The sequence below is a fragment of the Canis aureus genome, chromosome 23 (assembly GCF_053574225.1).
Source record: "Canis aureus isolate CA01 chromosome 23, VMU_Caureus_v.1.0, whole genome shotgun sequence".
In the NCBI taxonomy this organism is placed as follows: Eukaryota; Metazoa; Chordata; class Mammalia; order Carnivora; family Canidae; genus Canis; species Canis aureus.
The window spans coordinates 46,878,746-46,894,329 of NC_135633.1; the positions used below are offsets into that span (position 1 = coordinate 46,878,746).

Sequence of the window (15,584 nt, forward strand, 5' to 3'; positions counted from 1 at the left end):
TGTGGCCTTGAGTGTGAACCTTGTGACTCCTCTAGCTTGTAAGAGACTGCTCTTGTTTTTTAGATTTATAGCTATTTGCTTTTTTCCAAAAGCTGTCAACACTAGTAGGCTAGAGTTCTTTTTTGAACCCTTTTATCCTTAAGTATAAGTATAAAAGCTGCCAGTTACTGAATACCATGTTATGTTCTAAGCAATGTACTTATTTATCCTCAAATTATGGTGGATATACTGATATTCAGCTCATACTTTTAGTTGCTGAAGATCACTTGGCTACAGATAAAAATTTAAACCCAGATATTTAGTGCCAAGAGCCTATGCTTGTATTATTCAACCTAGGCTAACCTTTCCCAGTCTTCAAAATTTATTTCCTGCCACCAACCCCCCTGCCCCTGACCTGTCACAGATGTCTGACTTTGCATCTCTGTACACTTGTGGCAGCAACTGCCCTTCCCCTTACTCTTCTATGAGGTTAGTCTTTCTCTTTAACCACCCTGTAGTTTCATTTCTGTTTATCCCCAACCCTAATAGCACTTGAAACTTGGATGATCTGTCTTTGATTTCTGGTTAGCCATGCTCAGTGAGGATCCTTTCTGTCTTAATTTAAAACATACTATTGGGAAAAATAAGCAGTTCATGTGAACATTTCTCTTTAGTTTATGAGACAGTCTCAAAGAGATTTGAGGAGTTGGCACAGTATTTGCTAGACCAAAAATATTGGAAACTGCTTCTATCAAAACCACATAAGTATGTATATACACAGATCCATACAGATCAAAAGGGGAAAAACCCAAATGAGATGATATGGGGAGGAGAAGGAAGGATAGGCTGAAATACAAGAGCTGATTAGAGAATAAAAATGGGACATGTGGGCTGCAGTGAGGTTCATTTTGTAATGATGTGTGTTTCAGCATCATACTCCCAGGCTTACTAGTATGTGCTGCTCATTCATAGATGGTCCATGAATCTCTGCTTTTCTTCTTTCTTAGAGAATGTTAAAACATCAGTGCCAAGTTAAGTACATTTGAGCAGTAATTGGGGAAGGTTAGTGGATGATGACAGAAGCTCTTTGGGTACTATATCTGCCCAAAGTCATAAATCTTTAGTTCCTGATTCCTATTCCCTCAATATCCCACCAGAGGCTGTGTTTGGCTTTCTATTTTTCCATTAAGAAGTTAGCCACAGACAGTATTCTCACCAGTGTTGCCAGGTTTTCCCATTGATGAGCCTCGACAGAACAACAGCTCTCAGAAAACCCCTCTGCATTATGATGTTTCTTAAGGCCCATACTTCTAGTAGCCAAGAAGTCTATGAGAGTAGGTCTACCTGCAGGGGTTGATACAGGAAATTAGGAACTTACTTTTTATGAGAGATTTGGACTTTTGAGGGGTTCAATGGTGAGGGAAGTGGAATTCTTTGCCAAGTTTTTAAACTAAATTTATTTAGTGAATCAAAAATTGATTGAGCCTTACTATATACATAAGATGACTGGGAGTGGTGGGTTTAGGAAAATAAAAAGAGGAAAAGTGGATCTTAAGGTAGAAAAATGACATTTGGAAAAAAAAAAAAAAAACATCTGTTCAATTGTAAACCCATATAAAACAGCCAACATGATGTGATAGGGACTTTGTAAGAAAACCATCATGATTCGTATTGCTTATTCATTCCTTTGCTGGCTCTCACTGTGTATACCATTTACATTTTAAGCTTTTCTTTGTTCTGTTTTTTTACTAATCCTGAATGACTTCATACATTTCCATTACCTGCATGCTTAAGACCACAAATCTACCTCCAGTCACCGTCTTCAGAAATGCAGATTTGTATCTTCAATTGAGAAGCAGGATTTAAGTGTGGAAGGGAAATTAAAATTGTTGCTTTTCTTCCCCTCTGTAGTAGACATTAGCATTCTGATGTCAAAGCTACCTATATGGGCTAAGGAGTTGACATAATTTTTTAATTGAATGCTGAATTAGGCTTATCTTCTTTGGTCTAAAATAGCAAAATAGATAATTATCTATTTTCTTATTTCTGTCCTTAGTTAGCCTTTCTGACGTACATACATGTCTTTGCCTCTGACCATTCCTTCCCACAGGGAGGCATAGTGGTTTCTGTTTTTTTTTTTTTTTTTTTTTTTAAAGATTTTTTTTATTTATTTATTCATGATAGTCACAGAGAGAGAGAGAGAGGCAGAGACACAGGCAGAGGGAGAAGCAGGCTCCATGCACCGGGAGCCCAATGTGGGATTCGATCCCGGGTCTCCAGGATCGCGCCCTGGGCCAAAGGCAGGCGCCAAACCGCTGCGCCACCCAGGGATCCCTGGTTTCTGTTTTTGATACCCTTGTTGCTACTCAAGTACTAAAATTTAGTTTGTCATATTCCAGCCCCTAACCTCCTTAAAAGACCATCATTTATACTCTTGACACCAACTATAGTCCTTAGAAATGTACTGTTTTCACAGTTTAGGCAGCTGGCAACTTTGCATGGTAACTAGTCTAATGCAATTTGAAGTTGGATTGAAAGAATGCCCAAAGGGTACCATATCAGTTGCTGGGGACACCTAAATTGTGAAAACTGGTGACTGTAAGGCCTTGGAGTCTTGTAAGACTTGTAATATATTGTGAACTGATTTTTGTGATCTACGTTTCTTAATACTGGACTATGAGATCAAGGCTCCGTGATTTGCAGAGTACTCAGCAAACACTAATTGTACACTTTCTCTAAGACATGTCTTAGGCAATGCATGGGATACGTGGATAAGACTATCTGCTTCAAGAGATTTATATTATAATAGAGACGTGTAGGAAAAGGAGTGAATTAAGTGTTCCGACGCTGATGGAATGCAAGTAAAACACTCAACAATCCCCGATATGAGTGACATAAAGAAGCATGATCTGATAGGAGGAGTGGAGTCAAAACAATTGAGTTGGTCTTGAGAAATAATTGAAATTTTCACTTCAGTTTTACTTGTCTTGAGTCATTGCCAGATGTCCTCCAGGGGGCCAAGTCATCCCCACTTGAGAACTACTGCTGTAGAGATGCAAGATCACAGGTATTTGGTTTGCTTTCCAAGTTATTCAAAATAATATTTATAAACTATTTTTTACCACTATCCCAAATGACATGGCCTCTGGTACGTTATTTCTCTGATGCCTGTTGCCTAATCACTGATTTAACACCACATACTTGAGATTTTTGTCACAGCAGCATTCCACTTGGAGGTACCCATTTCTCTATTGATCTGAGTAACTCTGATGAAACAAAATTCAGAATTTTAGAGATATACCATGAATGTTTTTCTCTTAGCAGTTTTGTAATGATAAAGGACTTGGTTGGAGCATAACTCTTAAGTAGTGATTCATGGACCTAGGCTCCTTCCATCTTGTGATTTTGCATTTGCTAGACTCTTAGAGTCTTCTGCATCAAGTTAGAAGATGAGAAGAGAGAAAATGAGGAATGAAAATATACATTGCTTCTTAGAAACTTCCATTTCTCTGAAGTGATATACATTATTTCAGTTCACATTCTAATGATGAGAACTAATCCCCTGGCCTTGCCTTCATACAGGCAATGCTTGAGGATGACTTCCTAGCTAGACAGCTGCTTCCTAGTGACAACTTTATACTATGGAAGGGGAAGCCACACATTAGTGAATCATTAGCCCTTTCTGAAACAAGAACAGTGGCAATTATTGTAGAATCATTTAGGGAACTTTTAAAAAATATCGGTGCATGAGTCCTACTCTAAAAGGATCTGATTTAATTAGGGTACTTATGGTGGGTTTTTTGTTTTCAACTTTCCACATTTCTCTCAACATGCAACCAAGGGTGAAAACCACAAGATTATGCATTTGTAAGGTAAGCAGAGTAGAAGATGTGGAGACGAGATTAATAGGTTCCTCTGATGGATCATGAGGTCAAGACTATGTATAGAGGCAGAGTAATAAGGAAGCTAAATAAACAAGCAAATTCACACATATATGCATCTCTGTGTGTTTGTAGTAGTAACTATGATATCAGAGGAGAGACCATAGAGCTTGGAAGAAGAACACCCAGTATTTAAGTCCCAGTTTTACCCATTTTTCAGTTCTAGAATTTAGAATTTAGTTCTAGGTTCCTATTTCAGTTCTAGAATTCTAGAATTTAGTTCTAGGTTCCTATTTTTCTTTCATGTATAAAATAATCTATTATTTAAGTGTATTAATTTTACTTATTTGGAAGTTACAGTTTGAATTCTCTATAATCTCTGAGCCTTCTCTAATCTTTGAGTTTGTAGTCTTTCATGGAGTTGGTACTATGCAAACACTTGGACATTGTTAATCGTGCCTTCCTCAGGGAGCTGAGATTGCCTGAAATACTATGGTCTCTGCTTGTATAGCACATATTGTGGGAAGTGTAGAAACATCTGCTAAAGTTTGGTCAGAGCCATTGATAGTGAGAATACAGAATGGACGTTACAACCTGCCAGATGGGGAACTTGGGAGCTTGTTTGCTGGGTTTGGATGTACCCCATTCCTCCTGACTTTACCAGCTCCCAGGGGCATTGTTCTATTAATCACTGCAAGCCCTGGCCTTTCTTGAACACCTGCATAATGTTCTCTTGTGCCTAGCCTTGGAAAGTGGCAGTTATGTGCCTGGATCCTTAAATTAGGCCCCTTGGTTATATCTGGACTTCTGCTCCCAGCTTTTCACCACTTCATTATATGGAACACAATTTTCTCCTACACAATTTATGGTCCTTCAAAAGTTTACCTTCTTGTTTATAGGATGGAGTCCTTGCTTCTAATCTAATATCTCCATTTATCCTGATAGCAGAAATCCCATCAGTGTGATCTTGGGTGAATCTCTAAATCTCCTCACTAAAATGGGGATAATAATACAGATTGTTAAAAGGAATAAATAAAATAATGTACAACACTTTGTGAATGAATGCTAGTTTTTAAGTTCTTAATAGGAAGCATTAAAAGACCAGAGGCATCGAAGATGAAGAGTAGAGTGGGAGAGTAAGAAAATTGAGACAGGAGGAGTTTGTGGTTGAAGGGAGGGTTAAAAGGTCAAGATTTGCAACTCTAGGTATTCACAATGTGTTGAGGCAATATATACAATCAGGCATTCCTTTTTCAATGCTCTATGCTGCCTTCTCTTATTATTGCATGATATGGGGACTAACCCTTTTATTCACACTCTAAGTCAGAAGACCCTTTTTTTTTTCACATTACAGTTGATTCTTGAACAATAGGTTTGAACTGTTGGGGTCCACTTATATGCAAATTTTTACAGCACAGTACTGTAAATGTGTTTTATAGTTTTCTTTTTTTTGTTTTGTTTTGTTTTGTTTTTTGTTTTATAGTTTTCTTAACATTTTCTTTGCTCTAGGTTACTTGTAAGGATACAATGTAAAACACATATATAAAATATCTGTTAATCAACTGTTTGTTATTGTGTTTCAGTCAACAGTATAGGCTTTTAGTTAAGTTTTGGGGAAGTCCAAAGTTATATGTAGTTTTTTGTTTGGGGGGTGGTCAGTGCCCAAGAGCCCCATGTTGTTTCAAGGGTCAACTGTATAATTATAAGATATTTGTAGATTCTCACTTTGAGAACCTCTCTAGAAGGAGACAAGTACATTTCAGTTAAGTCCTAAAGGTATCAAGGCAATAAAAAGATCCATTGCTGAAAATCCCTTCCAGGTATATACACTAGTATTTTATGGAAAGTTAGTAAAGTTTTGAGGAAGAGATAAAAGAAATCTGAAAAAGACAAATGAATAAGTAAAGGGATATTGAATAGTGACAAGCATTTGTATAATTTTTTTTGTCTCTGAATGAGAAAAATAAAAAATATAAAACATGATTGATAACTGATGGCAGATTTTTTTTCAAAACTTATTTTAAAAACATGATCACATTAGGGGCATGTGGGTGGTGCAGGAGGTTAAGCATCCGACTCTTGGTTTCAGCTCAGGTGGTGATCTCAGGGTTGGGCGACCAAACCCTATGTGGAGCTCTGTCCTCAGCACGGAATCTGCTTGAGGGTTCTCTCCCTTTCCCTTTGCCCCTCCCACTCATGCTCTCTCTGAAATAAATAAACCTTTAACAACAACAGCAACAACAAAACATGATCACATTGGGATGATTTCAAATGGACTGAGAGCAGCTATATGGTTTTAGTTACCACTGAAAAGAAACCAGATGGCAGGGGGACTCTACCTTTTCACTAATAGCATTTTCACAAAAAATGTTAGCGATGATTGGTATTTGATGCCATTCTGGAGTCAAAAGAATAAATGGTATTGGGCAACCAAATCGCTCTTCTATTCCCCATTTTTACATGTCTTTTTGTCTCTCCATCTAATTATTTTCCTTCATAGCATCCTTGTTGTTTGGAGAGTGGGCCTCAGTTGTCTGTCTTTTGCCATTTGTTTTCTGTCTCTTCATACAAGAGTGACAAGGAAAGACCTGAGTGGATCTGTCTGGTATTATAAATTGGTATAGTAATGGAATCGTCAGTACACATGTAAGGGGGAAAAGTGCACACATTTCATTCTTTATAAAAGACAATTTTTTAAAAAGATTTTATTTATTAGAGAGAGAAAGCAAGCAAGAGCATGAGAAGTGGGGAAGGGCAGAGGGAGAGGGAGAAGCAGGCCTGACATGGGCTTGATCCCAGGACCCTGAGATCATGACCTGAGCTGAAGGCAGATGTTTAACCACCTGAGCCACCCAGGTGCCCCTATAAAAGACTGTTTTTTGATCAGATTTTCTTGCATACAGCAAGTAAAGAAAAATCTTTGTTGCAGAAATGTATGAAGGCTCAGTGGGAACTGAAAACAAGACTGCATTTGATCATAAAATTAAGCACCACTAGAATTCCCTATTTTCATTTCAGTATTTAGGACTAGCTTATTTTTATCCTGTATATTACATATACTTTCACAAATAAAACTGATTGCAATGTGGAAAAATCAGTTATCCATGAAATAATTTTTAGGCTGTGTTTCTGCCCTCATTAGTAGTATCTCTAGTTTTGAATTTTATTGGGAAAAAATGTGTTCCATGTATTAAACAATCAGATATCTTTTAGATAAACATGTACTCCCTTTCAACTTAAGTACTTATTAGTTCCTTTAACGTAACTATGAAATTTTATAATTCATTCATTCATCTCAAGTATTTATTTACCTATGAATATTTACCTACTTTATAACCAAAAAATTTAAATAATCATCCCCTAATTTCTTCTTGCAGATTTGTGTAATCATGAGCTTGAAATTAAACCCTTACCTATTTTTTATGTTAGAAAAATGACTCATATTTTAGGTTGCTATACTACTTCATTGATCAATGAGATGATGAAGAGACAGGCTCAGCAAGACTGATGATTTTTGATGAGTTTTAGCATTCAAATTGGTTTTCAAAACCAGAATTATTTTGAGGTTATCATTTAGAAATGAATGTAGTATAAACATTTTTTCATTGATTTATATAAATACATGGTACAAATACTCTTGTTAACACACAGTTATTTACGTACGTGTTTTATATAACCTAGAGATGATTTAATGGCTTTAAAACAAAAAAATTCAAATACAAATAACAGAGTTAAAAATATTCAATAATGGTTATATAAAAACAGAGTTAAAGAAAAATGTTCAATAATGATTATATTCTAAAAGTATTAAAATACCCAATATAGGAGTTTTAGTTTAACTGAGTTTTCATAAAATTTCTCCCAACATAATGGATGTTTTCTTGAATTGCAAACATGCCTGCTCTTTAATAATAAGTCTTTAAAAATTTTTATAGATAGATGCATTAATATTAATCATATACCCTGTAGCTTGACAGTTGCCTTCTAATCAAGCTGTGGTCATCATTCTTGCTTAAATATGTGAATTTAGCCTAATTAGGCTATAACTAGGTTGAACCTGATTTGGCTTGACAAAAAGCCCTGCAGGTATTCTAAAGTCAAAATTAATTTTCAAGGATTCAACATATTTCTTGTTAGTTCATAACAATGTACAAGGTTACATAGCATTTTTAAAAAGCACAGTACACAAAAGCTTCAAAATAAAAGTAGACATGACATTTATTTTCTGTTTACCAGATTTAGGACACCTTTTCCTACTCTGTAACATTTAAGAGCATTTTAAAAAATGCACTGAAGGAAATAAATCCAAGCGTGAATGATTGATAAATTCTATCATCTAATGAAATAGGGGCACCTGAGTGGCTCAGTAGTTTAAGGGTCTACTTTCGGCTGGGGTCATGATCTCGCAGTCCTGGGATTGAGCCGCATGTTGGGCTCCCTGCCCATCTGGGAACCTGCTTTTCCCTCTCTCTTTTCAGCTCTCCCTGCTTGTGCTCTCTCTCTCTCGGTCAAATAAATAAATCAAATCTTAAAATAAAAATCTAGTGAAATAGTTTGTTAAAGATGACTGGTGGTGTCCTTTTGTCCACATCTGCTCAACATACAATGTGTAGGATGGAGAAGAATCTGGTTTGTGGGAGCCAATGTAGAAAAGGCTATGAGTAGCTTATTATCAACCAGTAATTAATGAAATGTACATTAACAACATAATAATGAATATTTACAGAAGACTTAACATATGCCAGAAATTGTTCTAAGTACTAGGTATTTAGCAAGAGAACTATTTATTGCTCTTAGCATTAAAGAGCAATTTATTTTATTTCCCTGTGGATCAGCTAACAACAGGGAATTAGGCTCAATAAAAGGCTTAACTGGATGTTAGAATTGTCTCCAGACATGGTGAACTTCCCCCTGAAGTATATGGTTTTCTATAACTAGTAGAGCTAAAATTGTGATTAGACTGCCAGATCACTAAACTATAGCAAAGGGGTTCAGTCACTATACTGGTTGTTGGATGAGATGCTGTTTCAATCCTGAGGCTCATGATTCATTCACATTGAAGGGTTATAAGGAAAGCACTGATCAAATTACCAAACAGAAATAAAAATGTTTTCAGAAGCTTTCAATTACGCATTCAATGAATATTTACTTAGTGCTTACTACATACCACATACTGTTTTCAACCCTTGGGGATCTGTTTTTACAGTAAGTATTGTGAGTTTTGGAATGTTAGTCTTTTCTTTAACTTCTCTAGTTTCAAAGAACCACATTTTGCCATCGAAATATACCCAATTATGGAATATAAAAAAAAATTAAGGGAAATCCAGAAAGAATTAGACACCAAATAATGTGCCTTTCTTTGTATAAACTTTTTTTTCCCCCCACAGGAATTTGTGGTTGTTTCTGGCATTTAGGACAAGAGATTGACCTTTTCTCTCTTGTCCATTTAAAATTACTAACTATGCTACAATAACAATAATAATGGATATCATTCACTGAACATTTACCATATGATGCAGGTAGTATACGTCATTGTATCTCTTGTACTGAAGAGGAAATAGGCATAGAGAGGCTTACTAACTTACCTAAGGTTAAGCAGCTAGTAAGAGATTAAACAAAAAAACTGTATTGTGCTTGTTTTCTATTTGGTATGATTAGCTACATACCACATAACCTTTCTAGATGGAGAATCAGTATGCCCGGCGCACTGATTCTCATTTATTATTTTGCAATTTTAATATATGAGAAAAGGAAGTGGATTAGTAAAATGGAAGAAATTATAGTGGAAGTTCAGTAATGTTTCAACAACACTAACCTGGCCATTCTTTCTGATTTTCCTTTATAGACTCTTCTTCCTATTGGAATTGGAGGTATTTCTTGGCATTCTCTTAGCTCCTCTACCCTGCTCTTCCTTGCCACATAATCCCTGAATGGTCTTATCCCTGATATGATTTCTATCACTAGTCTAACCTTTTATAAATATCAACTCTACATTTCCAAGTAAGGCCATTTTCCTTTGTTCCATCTAGATCAGTATATCCAACAATTTAGGTAATTTGAGGCTTTGAGTTGTATTTTAAACTTGTAAACATTTTATTTTTATCTATAAAATTAATTTTTACAACATTTAGCTATTTCTCTAATTTCAAGAAAACCTACATAATCTTTAGTTAATTTGAGCTATCTCAGTGAGGTCATAATAAACTAAGATCAAATTAACCCCTATGTCAACATAGATTGCAATTTATGTGAATAACAGTTTTCTATGATAAGTTTTCTAACAAATGGAAATCCCTAAAATCTATTTTTAAGCTCAAGTTTACAAAGCAATTTTTGGTTTTCTAATCAAACAATTTCAATATTACAGCATTTTTGTGCCATTTTTAAGAAATAGATCTAGAAACAAACCTCAAATTCTGATGGTGCAAATAACATTGATTAGTATCTTATGACAACTTGTGTAGTTACTAAACCTCTCTTTTGTCTAATTAACAACATATAATGGTTTGTTGTGAGATTTATATTCTTAAAACATCTATGGTAATAGATTTCCATTGAATTTCTAATTCAGATGCTGAGATATACATCTTCTGACTCCTATTAAAATTTTTAGTCAAGGTGCATTAAAGAATTTGTAGTTGAGGCTTATGATTATCTTTTGCTCAATGGAGTCAAGAGGAGGAATAATGAATATCACATACTTCATTTATTGGCTGTAGATGAAAACCAGAAATCAATATAAAGGACTAAGGCATGAGTTGTTATACAACCTACATACACATTCATTCATTCATTCCATCATTTATTTGCCAAAATTTAAAAAGTATATGCATAAGTCTAATTGGGATAGCCCTTGTTAAAGAATTTAGGGTCCTAACTACATCTTCAATACTAATCTCATGTTCGCTAGAGTTTTCTACATCTAACAATAGGATCTTGGATCCCACAGTTAATGAAAAGGTCTTATTAAAATCTCTTAAAACACAGTAAGTGCATTATTAGATGATTAGACCACTTAGATATATGCATTTTATGCTGTTTTCTTTGAAACTCACAATGTTATAATAGCGCTCCAGTTAGCTTCACACATCTGCTCTGAATAGGCATTAAAAATATTATAGCTTGCCCCCCCATCCCCCACCCCACAGATCTGACACTTCTTTAATAATAGCTTGCAGGGAGCCACCACTCCCAGCAGGGAGATGCCAGGTGTCCCTCAGCACCTGCCCCACCAGTCCCACCCCACTGCCAGCATGAAGGCTGCAGACGATGGCAACCCTTCCACGTGGAGGACTTGCTCTTCTCCTGCCAGGCATATGCCTATGTGCCTAGGTGCTCATGGTCAAGGAACAGGGCAACCACTGCAAGTACTGCTTCGCCAGGAAAAACTACTGTACAGATATAGAAGATGTAAGCAGGTAGGCATATTACTACCATGTGGAGTATCAGAAAGAAGATTGGCCTATGCACAAGCTGGAATGTTGTTTTTGGGGGTAAATGGAATCCCTTGGAGACTGTAGGACTAACTGCAAGGATTTTGGCCAGCTAGAAAATCCACCCAGAGAAAAATCCTTCAGAGAAATTGTTAGCTATGAAGGAGTTTGAATCACATCTGGATTAATCAGACAATGAGAAGAAGGACTTAATTCGGAATGACATTGGTGCTCTTCATCACTTTCACTCCAAGCACCTCCAAGTCCCTGACAGTGATAGCTTGTTGGTACTCTTTGCACCAGGTAACTGTAATGGTTTCATCTTCAAAGATGAAGATCTTTCTCATTTGGGATCAGCAATATTCCCTGAGGTTGCCCCGATGTCATTGTGGCCCAGAAGGGGACCTTGGCAGATGTTAGGAGTATACAGAGTATCAACCTTGGAGAGGAGGTTTTTACCATCTACATTGATCTGTACCCAACAGAAGACAGGAAGATTGGTTAAGAGGTTCTTCCTTCTTTACTTGATGGTGCCAGGAATGTACCACCAAAGACAACGTAAGGCCAAGGTGGAAATCCAGAAGCTCAGCCATTCCTCCAAAGGCAGAAACTGTCCAAGGCATGGTCAGATATGTACACAATGTTCATCAAGGACTTCCAGAGGGCAAAGCACTACAAATCCTGTAGTGAGCTGCTGGAGATCTGTGAGCGCACTGATTTGAGAAGAGCAGTGTGTACATGTTGCAGGTCATGAGTGTCTGCTTGTACATGCACAACTGGGAAGGAGCCCTGCAATATGGACAGAAAAATCATTAAACATTATCCTCTGTATCCCCTCACTGTGGCTTCCCTGTAGTTGAAGCTGGGAGGGCTATACAGGGGCCTGGGAATGAAAGCTGCAGGAAAGAAAGCCCTGAAGGCCATTGTCATAATGGAAGTAGCTCAAGCCAAAGATCATCTGTACATTTCTGAAATCAAACAGGAAATTGAAAGCCACTGAAACTATGCCAACATGTTAGTTTTTATTTAAATGGTAGGGCAGAGATCTTCAAGGATTTGAGTATTTCAAATCGTACACATCATTATCTCATTTCTATAAAATCACTGGAATGAAAACACTTGACTTACCTGGAAGTTGGTCTTAATCTTTAATCTTAATACCAAAATAATTTTTTAAAAAAGATTTTATTTATTTATTCCTGAGAGACAGAGAGAAGGAGGCACAGGCAGAGAGGGAGAAGCAGGCTCCCTGTGGGATTCTATCCCGGAACTCTGGGATCATGCCCTGAGCCAAAGGCAGATGCTCAACCGCTGAGCCACCCAGGTGTCCCCCAAAATAATTTTTGAATGTTTTTTATTCCTAAGAGATATGTCATGGTTTCATATATTGAGTTTAAAAATTGGACAAATTGAGTTTTTAAAATGTGATTTCTTTCCCTTTATGCAGACTATAATGTTCTGAAAAAACCTGAATGATAAAAGAGAATAAAAAGGTAATGGTGTAAAAAAAAAGTATCATAATATGTAATATCGTTATCTGTTTTTATTTAAATTAATAGATCTTATTTTTAGAGCAGTTGTAGGTTTAAAGAAAAATTATGCAGAGTGTACAGAGAGTTCTCAAAAACTTTTTCTCCACTGCCTCCTTGCAGTTTATCTAATTATTAACGCCTCCCTTTAGTGTGTGGCACATTTGTTATAATCATTTGTTATAATAATGAAACATTATTATCAACTAAGGCCCACAGTTTATTAGGGTTCACTCTTTGTGTTGTATAGTTCTAAGTGTTCTGCATAACACCACGTATCAACCATTATGGTGTCATACAGAATTGTTTCACTGCCCTCCAAATCTGGTGTTCCTTTCTTTTTAAAAAAGATTGATTGATTGGTAGATTTGAGATGGGGCAGAAGGCAAGAATCTCAAGCAGACTTCTCACTAAGCATGGAGCCTGGCTCCATCTCATGACCCTGAGATCATGACCTGAGCCAAAATTGAGTGTGACACTTAACTGCCTGAGCTACTCAGGTGCCCCAGGTGTTCCATCTTTTAATCACTCCCTTTTTTCCTTGCTCTCTTTGAACCCTTGGCAACCACTGATCTCTTTACTCTCCATCATTTAGCCTTTTCAAGAATGTCATGTAGTTGGAATCACACACTGCAGCATTTACAGACTGGCTTATCTACTTAGCAATATGCATCTAATTTCCCCTGCGTATTTCCATGGCTTGATAGCTCATTTCTTCTTAGGACTGAATAGTATTCCATTGTATGGATGTACCACAGTTTATACATTCCCCTGATAGAGGACATCTTGATTCCCTCCAATTTTGAGCAATTATGAATAAAGCTGCTATTAACATTTGTACACAGGTTTTTGTGTGAACATAAAATTTCAACTCATTTAGGTAAATATCTAGGAGTACAACTACTGAATGATGTGGTAAGACTATGGTTAGCTTTGTAAGAAACTGTCAAACAGTTTTCCAAAGTGGCTATACCATTTTGCATTCCACCAGCCATGAATGAAAGTTCCTCTTGCTCTATACCCTCGGTGTTTTGGATTTAACCATTCTAATAGGTATGCAGTTGTCTTATTTTTTTAATTTGCAATTCCCTAATTATATTTGCTATTGAGCATCTTTTCATATGCTTGTCATCTATATGTTTTACTTGGTGAGATTCATGTTTAGATATTTTGCTATCTTTTTAATTGGGCTATTATTGTTGGGAGTTAAGAGTTCTTGGCATACTTTGTATACAATTTTTTTTTTTAATCAGATTTGTGTTTTGAAAACATTTTCTGTGGATTTTCATTTCTTACCAGTGTCTTTTGCTGAGCAGAAGTTTTTCATTTTAATGAAGTTTAAACGACCAATGCTTATTTCCATGGATCATAAGTTTGGGGTTATATCTAAAGCAGCCTTCACCAAACCCAAGGGCACTTAGATTTTTTACTATATTATCTTCTACAAGTTTTATAGTTTTTAATTTTACATTTAGGTCTATAAAAAATGTGGGGTTAATTTTTTATGGGGTGTAAGGCCCATGACTACATTTATTTTTTGCATGTTTATGTCCAGTAGATCCAGCACCATTTGTTGAAAAGAGTGTTCTGTGTATATTTGTCTTTGCTCCTTTGTCTGAGATCAGTTGACTGTATTTGTGCAGGTTTACTTTTGAGTTCCCCATTTTATTTCATTAATTTGTCTATTCTTTTACCAACACCACACTGTTTTGGTAACTATACCTTTATTGTTAGTCATGTGGTGTTAATTCTCTTATTGTAAAGAACTCTTTACAATAAGAATTGTAATACTAAGTGTAAGAATTAACACTTTACCTTCAGTATTGTGCTGGCTATTCTGATTCTTTTGCTTCCCATATAAACTGTAGAATCAGTATGTCAGTATCCATAATGTAACTTGCTGGGATATTGATTGAGAGATTTCACTGAATGTATAGTTCAAGTTGGGGAAAACTGACATCTTGACAATATTGAATCTTCCTCTCCTTGAGCAATGAATACCTCTCCATTTATTTAGACCTTTTTGATTTTTGTTATCAGAGTTTTAGAGTTTTCCTCACATAGATTTTATACCTAATTTGTTAGGCTTATACCTAAATATCTAATTTTGGGGGTTGGTTCTAATGTAAATGGTGCTATGTTTCTAATTTCAAATTTCAATTATTTGTTGCTGGTATATAGGAAAGAAATTGTTTTTTTAATTTTTAAATTTTTAATTTTTTTATTAACCTTGTATTCTGCAACCTTCTAGAATCATTAATTAGTTCCAATAATTTTTTGGTCAATTCTTTCAGATTTTGTGCATAAAAGTATTCATGTCACTTGTGAGCAAAGGCAGTTTTATTTCTTCCTACCCAAACTGTATGCTTTACTTCCTTCTTGTTTTATTGTGTTAGTGCGACTTCCAGAATGATGTTGAATAGGAATGATGAGAAGGATACAGTTACTTTGTAAAGAGAAAATATTTCATTATTTCATGAATATGATAGGAATTAGGCAACTTGGCTCTATGTTAGATTAAAATAAAAAAATCAATCAATAGGTGGCCAAGCCTTTTGTAGAAACATTTTAGAAAAAAACAATCTAAATTTGCTCTCCAGACAGTTGTTTCTGACTGATATAATGGATCCAAATTAGATTTTTTTTCTCTTCTATTTAATCCGTGTTCATAAACCACATAAATCAATTGAATAGGAGACCCTTTCTATATCAAGTACAAGGCCTCCAGAGGAATAAAAAAAAAAAAAAAAAAAAATCCATGA

General features: G+C 35.9%; 1 pseudogene; it reads left to right on the forward strand.

The window, feature by feature from the left end:
• Positions 1 to 8,474: 8,474 nt before the first annotated feature.
• Positions 8,475 to 15,143, forward strand: LOC144295204 (N-lysine methyltransferase SMYD2 pseudogene; annotated as a pseudogene).
• The last annotated feature ends 441 nt before the right edge of the window (positions 15,144 to 15,584 follow it).